We start from the raw sequence: 19,001 nt of genomic DNA, 5'->3' as shown, positions 1-19,001 counted from the left end.
TTGTTTCAGTTTTCAATCTTCATTCCTTCATTCACTTTAGTCCCTCTACAGTTTGCCTGATCAAAGTTTTAGATATTTTAGTGGGAGTGTCTCTCCCTGTAATACAGGCTGGATGTGAGCTCAGAGTTTCTCTCCCTGTAATACAGGCTGGATGTGAGCTCAGAGTTTCTCTCCCTGTAATACAGGCTGGAATTGAGCTATGTGTGTAGATAGGATGCTGCTGTTTTGATTTCATATATCAGCATATATTCTAACCTGTGCTTATTTATATTTCATGTGCTTTCCTTTTTATCTATAGGTTGTCGGCTCTGCGTCAAACATTAGATACTTTCTCCCCTCTCCTTTGCAGGGCTGAGTACAACCGCTCCTCCTGCTACTTCTAACTCAGAGCGAAGGGAAAGGATAACAGACAACTATCAGGAGCTCATTTGACTGATTTGAAATATTTTTGCAAAAGCACTGAGCGACATAAAGATCTTATAGGCTTTGCATCAGGAAAATGATCGAATTTTATATTTTAATGAATACTTTTAGGAAATAAATGAACAATATTTTTTTTTAGACAAACTGCATTTAAAGGGAAGCTCTGGTGAACAAAAACAATACTTTTCCATTTTAATTATTTTTTTAAAAAATATCCTTTAGAATTTCAAATAATTTTAATTCGTTTTTAAAAATATCCTTCAGAATTTTCTAACCTTGCTGTTCGCTAATCTGCCCAAATCTATCAGCAAAGAGAAAATATTCCCGGGAATGTAAGTACCACAAGATAAAGTGAAATAGTAATAAAGAAGGGCTTGATCTACATCTTAGGCCTCTGTCACACGTACGTTAAAATCACGCATGTGCCGCGAGACACGTATTTCCCCTGCGTGTTGCGTGTGGTAAGTACGTGTCTCCGGTACATGCGGCCCACATGTGTTCTCTGTGTGCTATCCGCGATAACACACGGAGAACTGGTAATTTGAATACTCACGTGGTCCTTGCTGCTGTCCCGGGTACTGATCTTCGGCTCCAGCCCCGCTCACTCCCCGCTGATGCTGCTTCCGGCCGAGCGGAGGGGCGGAGATTAGCGCCCATTACAGCACGCCCACCTCGTTAACACGCTCATAATGAGCGGCGGCCGGCAGCAACTGTTTGCAGCGGAAGATTCTGCAGGGCTGGTGGAGGTGAGTATGTGTTTTTTTATTTTAAAATAATGACACATTTTTCTCCGGCGCGTGTCACATGGGACCGCATCCACACTACATCCGTGTGGTACGGGTGTGGGCTGTGTGACACCCGTGCTGCCGGAGAGAAACGGACATGTCGGCATGAGGAACGCACGGACACACGTAAGTACGGAATGGGCACACGTTCCGATCCAAAATACTTACATGTGTCCAAACCATTAGGAATCCATAGGTCCACGTGTGTACGTGTCTCCGGTATGTGAGAAAACTGCAAAACACGTACCGGAGGCACGTACATGTGACAGAGGCCTTAGAGGAAAAGCTGATTTTTACATGGGATTGGAATATCTGAACTGAAACGTCTACCCATGAAAGACGAGTATAATTCACTTTAATCCTTCCGTTAAGACATTCACTCGTTTAATCTTGGGACAACTGATTCTTTAACACTCTACATTTTTTTCATAGTATGTTATTTTTATTTCTTTTTGATACGTAACGTTTTTTATTTTTTTTATTTAGGGGGGAGTGATGTATTAAAACCAGATTTTAAGACATACAATAAATCAATGTATATTTCTATTTAAATAGTTTAAAGCTTAAAAACAGTGTAAAAATACCATACATATGCAGGAAATAGGCTTGATTGTAAACCAGAACAAGGCTGTCACGAGTGTGTCACGAGTGACAGACAGACATGTGCTTTCTGGAAATAGAAGGTCACAGCGTTTGGCTACGCAGAATGCTCCCTAACTTTCTATTGTTCCTGCTGTCAGTATTCATTATTATAGATAGCTTTCCTGCTGGATTTTCATCTCTCCCCCTTTTGGACCCAGCAGGAGCTCACCTTCCACCCAGCTGCTAATCATCAGTATTCTCTTGGTGCTTAAATACTCCCTTCTTCTTGGTGGTGACTGGTGCTGGTGATATTATTCAGTTAATTCTAGCTCTGGTTGCAAGCAGGTGGCTTGTACTCGTCTGTAGTATCATTGCTGAAGCTTTGCTGAACTCGTTACATACTGTAGATAGATATTTACATAGGTTGAAAAAAGACCTAGGTCCATCTACTTCAACCTTCCTCCACCAATTCTACATTTTGTCCCTAAGTCACTTATAACTGACAATGTTGTGTGTACTGAGGAAATCATCCAGCCTTTTTTAAAGGCTGTTATAGTATCTGCCATTACTACCTCTTGTGGTAGGGTATTCCACAATCTGAGTGCTCTAAAGGCCGATCGCACCCACCCCCGACTTTTGTGCATCACGGCAAATCGCTGCCCGTGGCGGACAAAATCGCTAGGCCCCGTCACACAGACTTACCTGCCTAGCGACGTCGCTGTGGTCGGTGAACAGCCTCTTTTCTAAGGGGGAGGTTCGTGCGGCGTCACAGCGACGTCACACGGCAGGCGTCCAATAGAAGCGTAGGGGTGGATAGCAGCCGCAGGAAAGTCACGCCCACCTTCTTGCCGGAGGACGCAGGTACGGTGTTGTTCGTTGTTTCTGGTGTCTCAAACATAGCAATGTGTGCTGCCTCAGGAACGACGAACAACCTGCGTCCTGAACCAGCAACGATTTTATGGAAATGAACTACGTGTCAACGATCAACGATAAGGTGAGTATTTTTGATCGCTAGCGGTCGCTTGTACGTGTCACACGCAACGACGTCGCTAACAAGGCCGGATGTGCGTCATGAATTCCGTGACCCCCAACGACATCTCGTTAGCGATGTCGTTGCGTGTAAACCAGCCTTAACTGTAAAGAACCCTTTCCTATTTAGCTGCTGGAATCACTTTTCTTCCAGCAGCTAAATAGGAAAGGGTTCTTTACAGTTAGAGCAGTCTGAGTCATCTGCGGATAAGTCTCCTATGTGTCCCTCTTGTGTCTTACTTTAACATTTAGTGGTATTGATGAAGAGCTCATCCCACCTGTTCCCTATTTAGGGTCCAGCACTAGGGTCAGGTACCCGGCTCGGCTCATAGGTGCGGAACCTATCTAGGGTGGTGAGGGACCCCAGAGACCAGCTGTAGGTTTAGTCAGGGGTCACCATCTCCCCCTTTCCTAGATGCAGGTGTCCTCTTCCCTTCCCTGTCGCCGCTCGCTTCGTACTTCCTCGTACCTAGCGTGACAAAGGCTGGGAAGATAAAACATGAAGGATTTGCTTCAATGTGTAACTGGATCTTGCAAATACCTGGTGATGTGCTCAGTTTTGCTCTGCTCCAATGAGTGGATCAGTAATCTATGGCTCACAGATGGGACTCCTCTGGTCTGGCTCCTCTTTTGATTAGCCGGCATGGCACAATGTCATCATTGTGACTTGAACACACAACGACAGACAACATCGGCTAAGCAAATGAGGAGCCACAGATGCTGGCAGGTAGGAGCTACTTCTTGGGGCTCACATCTAGTGGCCATGGATTTCTGACCTGGCCACTGGGCCAGAGTCCTGCACATTTATTGGTTCATCTGTAGTAGATAGATGTCGGTCCTGACTTATATTCTTGGGCATGTTGGAAGGTTTGATAAAGGGTTGGACAGTTACTTAGCGCTATCTCCAAAAAGTAGCACTAGGTGGTTTTCTGTTCTTTACAAATGGTTTTCCAATGGAACATAGCCAGTAAGTCTCCATACAAAGCTGGTCTCCTTCAGATAAGTCAGTAGCCTCAAAGATGGAAATATGTTGGCCTCTTGACATAGATACAGATAAGGATTTGTTCATTTCTACATTGTGGTTTAATTTATTACATAAGTTACATCCCTATGCTGGATCCATCATAAGACAAAGATCAGTTGCGACTGATGACCACATTGACTGTCACCGCCCTCTCTCTGCATCTAGAGACTTGTGACAGAATCTGGGCCAGAGTCTCTCTGTGCTGTCTGATCTGAGACCCATCACATTAAATGTATTCCCATTCCTTTGGTGCTAAAAGGGTTAATGTCAGTTTTACTTTCCAGCAGCTTCTGACTCCTGGCCTCAGGTGTTTCCGGTTGGTGACCACTCCTTTCCCTTATATATGGTCACATCTCCCAGTAGAGGGGCCGGTTATTCTGATTCATTCTGAAATTAGGTTTCAAGGTGGAAGGAGCTGCTGGAACCCTTGTTGTGTGAAGTGGTGTAGGTTGCAGTCCTGGTGTCTGACTGCAACAGTAAAGTTGGGATTTCTCCTTTGTTATTTCCCCTGTCTGTTTTACCTTCCCTTAATGTTGTTTTAGTGCAGAGTTGGGACTAGCGATCCTCACCTGCCAGCTCATTAGCCACGGTTATTGCAGGGCTTCTTAGAATTTTAGGTATCTTGCTCAGCGACAGGTGTAGAACCTTTATAGGGCTTGCTAGGAGTGCAGGTTGCAGCTGCATGTGAATGCAGGAGGTGTCCCATCATCTCCCTCCCTAGTGCCAGAGCCCACCATTGTTAAAGTGTCAACTGTGTACCCCTTGTTTGTTGTGGTGAAACCCCTGTTTGTTGTGTATCTGTCACGCTCCCCGTGTCCCAGCACCACTCCTTACCCACTGATCCAGCCCATGTGTTCACCAGTCATGGCTGCCGCTCCTGCTCTTGCTCACCTGAGTCCTGTTCCTGGTCTCAGGAGTCTGACTCTGAGTATTAGCCTCATGGTTCTGTATAGGACCAGGCCGCGCCCACTCTCCTGGTCTTATAGGCCCAGCACACCTGAAGCAGGTAATGACATGGGGCTGTGCTGGGTATATAAGACTTGCCTTTCCATGTGGGCGGGGCCTGATCAACATGTCTTGTAGCTAGTCTTATGAGCTAGGTGCTCAGGTCCCCTGGTGCCGTGTCCTGCTGACTTCTTGTCATTGCTCCTTGGTACCTATGCCTGTTTACATTACTGTCCTAAAGAACTCTGTGACTCTGGTGACCTGTTTATACTTGTCCCTGCCACGTCAGCGCTCCGGCTGCCGTGTACCCTGCCCTCCGGTGGGGTGCAAGGTCCAGTGGATCCACCTCCTGGGCCTACCAGTCTTCCCGGCCCTGACAGTCTCTCGACCTTCCCCAAGTCCATACGTGACATTGACTTATCATAGGTTTATTTAGGTTCTGTTGAAATTTCTGTCGTTTTGACAAGAAAATTAGCGCAAACTCTTTTTTTTTTTAAGGGAAAATATGAAAAAATGTGATTTTCTGATGTTGAGTATTCTGCTGATCTGAGCCGTCTTGATTTGTTGACTGCTAGTCGTCTGACATTTGACCACCTATGTTAGGACCACTTGAGCTGTCAGACACCACAGTCTGGGTTTTATAATGACATTAGGCTGATTATATTTAGTTCATTGATAAATATTTTACAAGATGATAATATAGAGCTTATGCAATAAAATATGTGTATATTTCCACCATAGTGTATACACCAGATTATGCTACCAATATCTGCTGAGTGAGGATGTGACCTCTGGGATATCAAAGGATACAGACCTAGCTTTGTATTTGGGAATTATAGCACTGTTCTTCAGTTAATAAAAGAAAGCCTTTGTTCTAGGCGCCATTGGTCGGACTGTCAATATCAGTCAACGACGGCATAGCATAGGGTTCTAGGTACAGATCCAACCAAAAGCAACAACCCAAAGTCCTTTTTGGGACAGGGGCTCTTTTTGGCAACAATCTGAACTGCAGAATATGTTGACTTGTTATTTCCAATATCAGACTCTACAGCGGGTCCCAAACCTGTAGCTCAAGAGCCACTTGTGGCGCGTGGGCTCATGTTATGTGGCAGGTTTAGCAAACAGCTATGAAGAGCTGATGGAGAATTTTGTGAATAGCCCCACACAGAAGAGCACATCGGGATGTGTGTATACAATAATGGTGGGGAGAGGGAATAAGTATAGTAAACTGGAGACAGGACGATACCGCCAGTTAGAGGAGACATGAAGCTGGGTGCAATAATGTGGGGAGGGTGCTTGATGCAAGATTACATAGGGTAGAGTGGGAACCCTTTGATGTAAGTATCCTGCCAATGCAACAAGGTTTCTGTGTGCTTTCTGGGGGAAGCTTTGCCCATCATTTCATTGGGACTGTGGGGCTCTTGGTGTCACTATTGTGTAAATTGGAGGTTTCCCATCTATTAGAGCTGAATATGGTGCTCAAGTTTAGAAAGGTTGGGGACTGTTGATCTACTGTCATCTCGATGACCACCAGTGATCCCAGTCTACTGCACTGCCCTCCACGCATAAGTGAGTCACGTCCCATTCAAGTACATTTATACCAGGGATTGGAGATTTTGTCTTTTAAGGTGGCTTTACACGCTACGAGATCGCTAAAGCGATCTCATTGGGGTTACGGAATTTGTGACGCACATCCGGCCACGTTAGCGTAGTCGTCTTTGCGTGTGACACCTATTAGCGATTTTGAATTGTTGCAAAAACGTTCAAAATCGCTAATCGGTGACATGCCCCCCTCTTCCCAATTATCGTTGCTTCTGCAGTAACGATGTTGTTCCTCGTTTCTGCGGCAGCACACATCGCTACGTGTGACACCGCAGGAACGAGGAACCTCTCCTTACCTGCGTGCTGCCAGCAATGAGGAAAGAAAGAGGTAGGCGGGATGTTTGTCCCGCTCATCTCCGCCCCTCCGCTTTGATTGGGCGGCCGCTTAGTGACGACGCTGTGACGCTGAACGAACCGCCCCCTTAGAAAGGAGGCGGTTCACCGGTCACAGCGACGTCGCAGAGCGGGTAAGTACGTGTGACGCTGCCGTAGTGATAATGTTCGCTACAGCAGCGATCAACACATATCGGCCGTACGATGGGGGCGTGTGCTATCACGCTCGACATCGCTAGCATCGGCTAGCGATGTCGCAGCATGTAAAGCCCGCTTTACTGTCACTTTCCCAGCTCCTTGAGAGTAGCTATTAAGATGTGATTTATTTTCCTCTGTCAGAGATTGCTCTCATCATGATTATGTCAACTACATGATGACTTCATTCAGATCACTTAGGAAATGCATTATTCACACCTTCTACTGTTGTGTGGAGATGTAATGATGACAATTTGACAAATATGTAACCTAACGTGTTCTCTAATTTAAAGAAGTTGGCCACTACTTGTTTATCGATAGGCCATGTTTAGGTAGGTCATCAATATCTGATCGGGAAGGGGGTGCACCATTCGGCACTATACATATGCAGACAGCATGTATGATTCCAAGCAGTCAGGCACGCTGTCAAACAGGATGGGGGCGCGGTCTGCCTGTAACCAATCACAGATGCCGGTACTGCCGGTGGATGGGGGAAGCAGTGCATATTCATGTGGTTAATGAGCAGCCCAGAAGTAGTGTTACAGTTGTGCGGAGACTGGTAAGCATAACGCTCCTGCAATATTCTTATTTTCTTTCTTTTTCTTTTATTTTATATTTGAATTACCCGAGTGGCAGGATCTGGACAGTTACCCACAGTTCTCTGAGAACTACGGGCTTCAGATTGGTTCATGGGTGCTAGGTTTTCTCACGCGGATCCAGACTTTTACAGTCTGGGTTATTAGAATCATGGAATCATAGAATGATAGAGTTGGAAGGGACCTCAAGGGCCATTGGGACCAACCCTCTGCGAGTGCAGGCTTTCCTAAATCATCCCAGCTATATGTTTATCCAGTTTCCGCTTTAAGATTTCCATTTATGGAGAGCTCACCACCTCCCATGGTCGCCTGTTCCCCTCCCTGACTGCCCTCAGTACCTCCGGGGGCCGCCTGTTCCACTCCCTTACTGCCCTCACTACCTCCGGTGGCCGCCTGTTCCACTCTCTGACTGCCCTCACTACCTCTAGTGGTCGCTTGTTCCACTCTCTGACTTCCCTCGCTGTCAGAATGTTTTTCCTAATGTCTAATCTGAATCTCCTTCCTTTTAGTTTCATCCCATTGCTTCATGTTGTTCCTTGTGCTAATGAGAATAGGGTAGTTCCCTCTGCACTATGACTACCTTTCAGATATTTGTAGACCGCTATTAAGTCTCCTCTCAGCCTTCTCTTTTTCAAACTAAACATCCCTAGTTCTTTTAGTTCGGCCATCACTACTTGTTGTGCTTTTTTCATTTTAGAGATTGGCATATTTGTAAGTCCCACAGGTGCTACCCATGACATTTCCAGGAGGGATTTTCCGGTCGTTGATTCCTATATTATTCCCAATTACCCTTACCCGGTATCAATAATATCACGGACACTGCTTGCGACTTGGTAAAAAATGGCCACAGCAGCCCTTTATTGCCTATTGTTTACACACTAACACAAGGGGGCGCCGTCCAACGGGCGTCCCCAACATTTAACAATAGGTAATACCATAATAATAATAATACAGTACGTAATACAATACGTAACCCTGGGTAGGCCCGATCCAGAAACCACCTTCCACCACCAAAACATGATCCCTGGCCGCAACACACACCGGGCCGGAGATGAGGTATGAATCACCTACGGATCAATACCCCCCACCTTGCAGGACCCATGCCTGCAAGATCCTTGTAACCGGAGCCACTATATCCTACAAGTGACTCTCCAATCAAATAACATTATCCGTTAAACCGCCTCTGGACCAGACCTACCCCCGCCACAGAACAGGCCACGTGACACCTTGCGTGACCTGGACCCCCACACACCCAACGTTTGCTCCCCCAACTTGCAAGCCAAACCAACCATTAAAACCTTTCCATCTATCACTTAAACTCTGAGCATCCAATATATGCACCAGCCAGCGTACCCAGTCCACCTTACTGCACCGCACTCCCCTGATCCTTGGTGGCAGGAGCCACCGGGTCCCTGTGACGGCCACTCAGGCCCACCATGCCACAAGCTCCCAAACTATACCGGAATCCACACCATGCCCCGCTGGCCTTATTATAACCAAATAAATGCAGTACCGACTGTACCATCATCCTCCCCAGTACCGACCAAAGAACCACTGTACAGTCACCCTGTACAGTCGTTCCTCCTCCTGTCTCCAGCTGAATTAAACCACCACTGGGGTTGAGATACAACAACAGGATGACACTCACACTGCTTATGCTACTGGGTCACTTCGCACCCCAAACCTAGTTCTCCCAGGAAACCGCTAAAGTGAAACCCCGCTGTAAAACGACTGCAATCTATAGCCTTGAAATTTCCCCTACAGCTGACCTTGCAGCTTCCCCAGAGCCAAATATCACTACCGGCCTCCCCTGACCGATTTATTCCGCCATCACACCCTCTGACAACAACAGAGGCTCGAGCTGTCTTCCCCAGAAAATCCCAAAATCTTCCCACATACTCAACTACCACACTAATGGACCTTCTTCATCCGAAATCAGGCCCACTTAATTTCAACGAGGCCCACACAGCCTAACGGAACCATGCTCCACCCCAAAATTAACACGGCCTCAAAAAACAAAACAACCGCAACCATCGCCCTGTACCCCTTACTGAGGCGAAGATATTGAAGCATTACCTTCAATCCCAAGGTCCCCAACAACACCTCCAACCATAATGCATATTCCGCTTGCCTCCGCAAACTGGACCACGACAAGCTCCCTGTACTACAATGCCCACCGGAAAATTGCAGCCACACCACTGGCCCGGTTGACTCCATATGCAACTATGGGCATCAGGAGACACAACTTTACCAAACACCATGTCCGGGCCTTTCGATCTCAAGGAAAACCTTGTGACACGCAACCCCCTTTGAGCTCTCATATTACACCCCAAGATAAATTAAAACCTTGGCCACACCATAGTATCCGCTCAAAGCCGACCACCGAGGGGCGTACCACTATTTTCCCATAACGCACAACTGCACCTTCAAACCAAATACCTTCGTGCCGTGAGACCGGAGCACCACGACTCCCTAAGCAAACCCTTACCCAGATGCCCATACCTACCACCGGGCCAAGCATTCCTTTTTTTTTTAAATTGTATATGAATATTAAATAGACTCCACCAGCCCACAGATGCCAGGAGTCCACCCATGCAAAACACCCAATAATACCAGATGGCCCTAAGCTATCCGACTTACACTCTATGCACCACAAGTACTTAATCCTCTAGTCCAAACCATAACTCGCATAGTCCCCACCCGTAATCACGGCTGTCCGAAAAACTCCATTATTCCGTCCGCAGCCCACCATTGCTGATTAACCGAGTTCACCCACAGCAGCCCAAAGCTGCCCAGCACCTACATTGACACCAATTCAGTCACGCTGGACTCAACATTCCTCCCAGCACCAACCTCCACAATGGGATAACATGCTGACTAGCCACAAATTAACCCCATGTTACCATTGATGCGGTTGCAAACCTACAAGCCCATTACAGCAACCAACACTTCACCTTCTCCTACATTTCCGCTCTCCTTTATTCACTTATCCACAGCAACCCTCGCACCATACCGGGGCCCCGCACCTACACATCACTCACAAAAACCCCCTGAAAACTCCTCGCACACACCGTACCGCGGGACCCCTCTCCCCTTTACCTTACCCACCATAATTCATCCAATAAGAACCACCATGCATCAGAAGATTAATAATGAAACACCCCAGCAAACCTTCAATAACTGCGCCGTCTCACCCGCTCACATGTGCCGCAATCATCAGCCCCCTTAACCAAGTCTCACAAGACCTAAACTGCGGTAAACGCCGAACCTCGCCATCCCCAACCTGCAACTGTAACCACCGGACCTGACGCCACCTGCACCCTCACGGACCCGCTGCCATGAGACCACCCCGTCCGTAACTCTGCCCCTGGCCTCCAGAACATGAACCTACACCCCCCGGGGACCACGGCACCAACCGACCTATAAACTAACCACATGCTCCAAACCCCCCCAGCTGCTACCCATATCTCCAGACACTACTCCACTACAGCGACTGTCCCCCCACCACTACAAAAAGGCTGAAACTTAAATTGATTACCGTGCCAGGCTGCCTCCAGAGGACGCCCTCAGATCAGCCGTCACCGTCCTTTTCGCCAGTCGTCCGTCGCTGATCCCGGGACAGTCCCTCAAGCTGCAGGCACCGAATGCCCGCCGGGTTCGCCCCCTGACACCAGGAGCACCGTGTCCACATGCCCTGTTTGGGCCAATTGTCGCCTCCACAATGCTGGGCGCTCCCCTCCTGGGGGAAGCCGCTACTGATGAGAGCTGCACCCTTGTCCCAATGCCTGCTCCAGGATAGACAGCAGGCCTCCTGTCTCCTCCTCGTCGCCACCTGCTGCGCCCAGTCCTCCGGTCCCGATGATCCAGCCACATAGGGGAGGTGACCCTGCAGGCGCCTCCTGTCTCCTCCTCGCCGCCGCCTACTGCGCCCAATCTTCCGGTCCCGATAATCCAGCCACACAGGTGAGGTGACCCTGCAGGCGCCTCCTGTCTCCTCCTCGCCGCCGCCTGCTGCGCCCAGTCCTCCGGTCCCGATAATCCAGCCACACAGGTGAGGTGACCCTGTAGGCAGCCGTCCTCCGCCCCCCCCGCGGAGGGAGGGGGGGTGTTGTCCATCCACCGCCGCTGGGCGCGCTCCCTGCCAGGAGCGGCCGCATCGCTCAAAAAATCCAGCCTGAAGCCTCACACCGGAAGTAGGCCCCCGGGCTGGACACACCCCCTTTTCGGCCGTCGCGGCCCTGCAGGAGATTCCTCCCGACAGCCAGAGCAGGCGCTGCAAGCTACCGCTGCCCACCCAGCTGCGGAGGGTCCCCACGGGAGTGGGGGCTCTCACGTTGTCCTCCTCACCCCCACCTTCCCCAAAAGACCCCGGCGAGTCCTGAAACTGCCAGCACTGCAGCAAAGGGGGGGGGGGGGGAAGGTGCCGAGGAGACACCCAGGCAGCCTGGGTGTGGGACTGCACTGCCTGGGCGCCCTGCACCGCCATGCTGACCAGATCTGAGGATTCCTCAGGACATCATGATAGAGGTTCCCCAGCCCGTCAAAGCTGCAGTTCTGCGATGTCCAGATCCATCAGGCTGGATGTCATGATGGAGATTCCCCAGCCCGTCCAAGCTGTCATCCAGGAAATGCAAGAGGAGGTAATTGACTCCCACCTCCTATTATATACACCATGAAGCTCTCTCCTTTACTACCACCACACGCCACCCCCTAACCAATCACCTTCTTTTCCTCATTGCTAAACGAACCAACACTGTTTAACCCCATCAACTCCCTACCCTCCGGGCTGTCATGTCGCCCCTACACCCTATGGGTTCCATGGCTTTCTCATCTGTCAGATATTTGTTTTCTATCTTGCAGATATGCCAAAAATGTCTAAGATGGAAATAACCCTTTAATATAAAAATTTTGACAAGTTGTGTTGGCACACTCTTATTTAAAAATCTGTCTTATGTTTCAGGTAAGGAGAACTTTAGAGGAGTTTCCTAAATTCTACAAGGTATCAACAATCCACAGGGATAAATACTAGATTTGGGAGGGTCCTAGTGTTGAGATCAGGGATCTTTGAGGGGCTCAGTACTGAGACCTCTAGTAGTTATCCCATATCCTAGGCAGGCGATAACTTGCAGCAACTGGCCTGCCTATTTACATTTTTTATAGATATTGAATATTACGTAACTCATTTAATTAGATAAATGTGACCCGGTGTATGATTCTTAAAGGGTTTGTCCACAACTTTTATATTAATGACCTATTCCCAAAATCGTGGGGTGTGACACCGGGATTTCAGACAATCAATTGTATATTCTTTTGTGGTGGCCCAAAGTTAATGTCAATAGTGTACAGAACACAAAGCCACAGCTCCATACACTGTTTAGTGACCGCTGCTGGGTACTGCAGGTCAGATCTTATTAAAAAGAATAGCAGCTACTGCAGCACCCGGCAGTGGCTGCTACACGGTGTATGGGCCCATCGCCCTCCTTATCCATGGTCAGATGCATCTTAAATCACCAGTCCACGGTAGACCCCTGGTGGCTTCTCCCTGCTCCACTCCACTGGACTGTCCATTAGTGATGAGCGAGCCCTACCATACTTGGGTGCTCGGTACTTGTAACCAATAGTTGGATGCTCTGATAACCTTGACTCGTGAATAGAGTTGAGCGCAGTTCGTGGTTCGTGGTTCTCCAGTTCTAGGCTCGAGTGATTTTGGGGCATGTTCTAGATCGAACTAGAACTCGAGCTTTTTGCAAAAGCTCGATAGTTCTAGAAACGTTCGAGAACGGTTCTAGCAGCAAAAAAACAGCTAAATCCTAGCTTGGTTTCTGCTGTAATAGTGTAAGTCACTCTGTGAATCACACTATTATGACATTTCAATGTATAGTGTGCGTGAACAGCGCCTTCAGATCACTGCTGTTTCTATAATGGCGATCGCCATTTTTTTTTTTTTTTTTCTTGTCTTCCTTCCCTAAGCGCGCGCGTCTTGTGGGGCGGTCCAGCATGTCAGCCAATCCCAGACACACACACAGCTAAGTGGACTTTTAGCCAGAGAAGCAACGGCATGTGTGATAGGATGTCCATGTCACATGTCCCTGCATTATAAAACCGGACATTTTCCTCCAGGACGCCATTATCTCTTCTGCGTCTTTGGTGTCAGACATCACTGTCGCAGCTGCTTCCTGAGTCATATCGCCGATACTGCTGTATGCGCTCCATACACAGCGCTGGACAGCTTAGGGAGAGCACTTTCTAGCAGTCCTTTTAAGGGCTCAAACCGGCAGGGTCAGAGTTAAGGTGACAGGTCCTGAAAACAGCGCCAGCGTCTGTGTAGCCAAGGTCAGGGATTTCCTCCCTGCATTTCCCTATTAGGAGGGATAGAAAGGCAGGCTTCCATTCCTCTATCCAGAGCCCCAAAATCCTGGCACTGTACCCTCTTGTCCTCTGCACACTCCAACTGATAACTAAGCCATTATACTAGCAAACACTCAGTGTACCTAGTGGCATCCTATACGTGGCTATTGGACTTTGCTATAGTCACACTAGTGCAAAGACATTTGCAGAGCGCGTCTGCCTGCATTGCACACTCCAACTCATTATAACTAAGCCATTATACTAGCAAACACTCAGTGTACCTAGTGGCATCCTAAACGTGGCTATTGGACTTTTGTCTATTCACACTATTGTAAAGATATTTGCAGCATGTCTGCCTGCATTGCACACTCCAACTTTTTTTAACTCAGCCATTATACTAGCAAACAGTCAGTGTACCTAGTGGCATCCTAAACGTGGCTATTGTACTTTTGTCTACTCAAACTAGTGGAAAGATATTTGCAGCATGTCTACCTGCATTGCACACTCCAACTTTTTTTAACTCAGCCATTATACTAGCAAACACTCAGTGTACCTAGTGGCATCCTAAACGTGGCTATTGTACTTTTGTCTACTCAAAGTAGTGGAAAGATATTTGCAGCATGTCTGCCTGCATTGCACACTCCAACTTTTTTTAACTCAGCCATTATACTAGCAAACAGTCAGTGTACCTAGTGGCATCCTAAACGTGACTATTGTACTTTTGTCTACTCAAACTATTGTAAAGATATTTGCAGCACGTCTGCCTGCATTGCACACTCCACCTTTTTTTAACTCAGCCATTATACTAGCAAACACTCAGTGTACCTAGTGGCATCCTAAACGTGGCTATTGTACTTTTGTCTACTCAAACTATTGTAAAGATATTTGCAGCACGTCTGCCTGCATTACACACTCCAACTTTTTTTAACTCAGCCATTATACTAGCAAACACTCAGTGTACCTAGTGGCATCCTAAACGTGGCTATTGTACTTTTGTCTACTCAAACTAGTGGAAAGATATTTGCAGCACGTCTGCCTGCATTGCACACTCCAACTTTTTTTAACTCAGCCATTATACTAGCAAACACTCAGTGTACCTAGTGGCATCCTAAACGTGACTATTGTACTTTTGTCTACTCAAAGTAGTGGAAAGATATTTGCAGCACGTCTGCCTGCATTGCACACTCCAACTTTTTTTAACTCAGCCATTATACTAGCAAACACTCAGTGTACCTAGTGGCATCCTAAACGTGGCTATTGTACTTTTGTCTATTCACACTATTGTAAAGATATTTGCAGCACGTCTGCCTGCATTGCACACTCCAACTTTTTTTAACTCAGCCATTATACTAGCAAACACTCAGTGTACCTAGTGGCATCCTAAACGTGACTATTGTACTCCATTAGTGCCCCACTGGTGCAAATCTATGTGCAGCACCTCTGCATGACACCCTCCTGCTCTGTTTTTAATGAGCTATAATGATAGCAAAAAATACTGCCATTTAGTGGCATCATAGAAGTGGCTGTTGTATTCCATTAGTGCCCCACTGGTGCCAAGCTATTTCTAGCACCTCTGCATGACACCCTCCTGCTCTGTTTTTAATAAGCTATAATGATAGCAAAAAATACTGCCATTTAGTGGCATCATAGAAATGGTTGTTGTATTCCATTAGTGCCCCACTGGTGACAAGCTATTTATAGCACCTCTACATGACACCCTCATGCACATTTTGCTACGCTAATGTTATAGCAAACTCATGGAATTCATTGCTGCATTTCATAATTCGGAGGGATAGAAAGTCAGGCTTCCTTTAGCTTTTCCTTCTGTTCATAGACAGCATCTCCAAGAGCAATTTCCCCTCCACGTCTAAGTGTGGAGAGGCAGCTAGTGCGCATGCGTGTGCCGATTTACCCCAGCTGCAGCCTAATTACAGTGTTTCGCCTAGTGAGTATGCTCAGCCTGACTGTGTTATTCCTGACGCTAAGTCTTCATTTCGGGATACAGCGCATGCTCCCACACTAAGTGTGAAAAGCCTCTTTGCACAGGTACTTGCACTCCGTGCCGGGTCTAAGTCCTGTTTTGTGCCTAGACACCATGCTAAAGCTGATAGTCTTTTTTCATAGACTGTATTTCATGCTACTGAGCATGCTCAGGAACTTACTGCATCAGAGACTAGGTACGGTAATGAACTCTTGGGCCCTGCCCCTGATGTGGGGGTCCCATATAGACCACAGGGCATCAGGTGTCCTCCCAAATGGCTTGCAGAGGCCCACCCCTATGACTTGTCACCGCATTATTGATGGTCAGACGATGACTGGTGAGGTGTTTGGGTCATGGCAGCCATGAGGTCATCATTGAAGTTGCGGTTCCAAATAGGACGCTACTTATGCCACTCATGACGTGTCACTTTACTTTTGTCTCCAGGAGGTGCATTGTGGTTCACCCTGGTTTGGGGCGGACCCAGGTTATAAAAGGGGCTGGAGCCAACAAGGAGGTGCGCAGTGTTCTATTATGCTACGAAAGAGCACACCTCCATGTGTTGAACCCATTGCGGCTTTAGGCCAGAGGTAGGCAGGGATAGGGTGTCGATGCAGGCCACCACCACAGTTGGTAACGCAGAACGGTTAAGACCAGCTCCTGTCCTACCAGTCCTGCTTGTGCAGCCCAGTGGCATTAACAGGCCTGCTGCTGCTGATGCGCCTGCTGTCCACAGGTGTGGCCCCTACGCACACGGTCAGCGTACTCAATGGCCCCTGTGTGGTTAACAGGGAGTTCCTGGGCTGGGTGGGCATGTGGACCCTGTGACGCTAACAGGGCTCCCAGTCTCCAGATCCGAATGGCGTCTAACTCGGTTCAGGCTACTATTAGTTTCATAGCCACACAGCTCTGTATCCTCCACCAAACCTTCCAGTTGCCAACCTCTCCTTTTCCAACTGGGAGCACGGTGGACACTGACTGCTGATGGTGATATATACCTTTCTCTTTCTTTTCTTATTAATTTTCGTTATATAGCGGTAACATAGTATATACCACTTTATCCAAATCTGCCAGTCCCACTGTAACAGATGGTGTTTCTTCAGCAAATGTTACTGTTGCTTAACCACCAAATCCACGGACCAAAACTTATTTCCCGTTTCCAACACACCTGTTCCCCTTTCCACCAGCATCTGTCCTTTTTCAACTCATTTTGGTATATGAACAAAAGTGCAACTCTGCAGGGACACCGTACTCAACGCCATCTCAGCACAGCAGCCAGCCCTCGGTCCCTCAGATGTGGACAAGTAAAAGACCATTTCCTCCTATCCATGACAAAGCGTTGAGATTCACTCTGTGCAGCACTGGTGTTTAGTGGGAAAGTAGATCTAAGATTGCGTACCACATTCTGCAGATACTCCTGTATACGTGCGTCCATTTATATGGCACGAATTATTTTGCCAAATTTTGTCTTGTACCGGGGATGTAACAGTGTGGCAACCCAGTATTCTGGATTACTTTGAATTCGTACAATCCGAGGGTCATGTTGTAGGTAGTGCAGCAAGAAGCCGCTGATGTGTCTTGTGCATCCAGGAGGACCAAGTCCTTGGTGTGTTGGTGGCGGAGAGGTGAGAATCATGCCTCCTTCCTCTGCCCTCTCACCACAACCTCGCACAACCGAAATGTGAGCAAGCTCTCACTCATCTGCTGAGTCTTCCATGCCCATCGCAAGTTCGTTCTCCATTTCTTCATTGGCTCCTGCACCTTCCTCAACACTTTTTGCTGATACTATGCACCCTTGTTAATCCCTCTCCCTCACCATGACTGCCGCCTAGGTGCCGCTGACCATCTGGACCTCGTAGATCTTGTTATCCCTTCCGCATATGACTCCTCCTGTACTTCCTCCCCTTCCTCTTGTCCCAACACCTGACTCCGAATAATAATTACAGTGCGCTCCATCATGTAGATGACCAGAATTGTCACGCTGAGAATGACATTGCCAGTGCTAAACATCTTCGTCGACATTTGTAAACTGTGTAGCAGGGTGCATAGGTCCTTGATCTGACACCACTCCAGCAGCGTGATCTGCACCACCTCTGGATCAAGTTATCCCAGGCTATATGTCATAACGTATTGCAGCAGGGTTCGGCGGTGCTGCCACAAACGCTGCAACATGTGCAGATTCAAATTCCTGCGTGTGGGCACATCGCATTTCAGGCGTTTAACCAGCAGACCTAAAGACTTCTGTAGCGACGAAAGTTGTTGAGCTGCTGTGTGCGCACGATGGAAGTGAGCACATAGCGAGCGTGCACGCTGCACAAGGCCATGTAGGCCGTGATGGTGTTTTAAAAATTGATGGAGAATTAGGTTCAACACGTGAGCCATACAAGGCACGTGTGTCACATTGCCCTGACGATGGCCCGCAGCCAGGTTTGCATCATTGCCGCACACGGCTGTTAAGTCACCAACGGAGTCCGCTCCGTCAATTTGTACTCCGGTCGCCAGGTGACAACGTGTTCCTTTCATGAATAGTGCTGATGATGGGAGAGGAGTCGATGCCAGCGGCGCAGGTGGACGCAGGTTATGCTCACACACTGGGCTGCATTACCTTGACAGATGCAGAATCTCTGGCTGAATGTAGCTGGTGGGTATCTCACAGATGAAATACCATCATACAGCTACAACCAATGGGAAGACACCACACCCTTTTTTATGCCCATCCTGTCTGCAGACCACTGCCAGACATAGCTATGAACCTCTGGTTAATTTTACCCCCAGTTCAGTTTTATGATTTTGTGTGCTTGTTACCTGACTACTTTTCCTGCTTGCTGTTTATGTACCTTGTTGGCCGATCCGCATTTCACCTCTGCTTGTTTTCTGATTAAGTCCTGCCCGTCCCATTCTGTTCCTGTTCCTCAATTAATGTTTTGACCCTGCCTGACTACTATTCTCTGGAAATGCAGCCTTCCACAGGTATTAATCACCTTGGGCCCTGTGTAATTCCTAATCCCTGTATAGGGGTTAAAGGGTTTCAGGGTTCTAGGGGTCCTACTTGGTGAGTGGCTTCCCTCTAGCCTATCATTAACAGCCCATCTGAGTGTGTGGATCAAGGAAGGCGTTACACCGTGCTCTCTGCAGAAGGCCATGTGGTCCAGGATAGTGCT

Source organism: Anomaloglossus baeobatrachus, chromosome 7, assembly GCF_048569485.1.
Source record: "Anomaloglossus baeobatrachus isolate aAnoBae1 chromosome 7, aAnoBae1.hap1, whole genome shotgun sequence".
NCBI lineage: Eukaryota > Metazoa > Chordata > Amphibia > Anura > Aromobatidae > Anomaloglossus > Anomaloglossus baeobatrachus.
Note: the sequence above shows the minus strand (reverse complement) of the source record.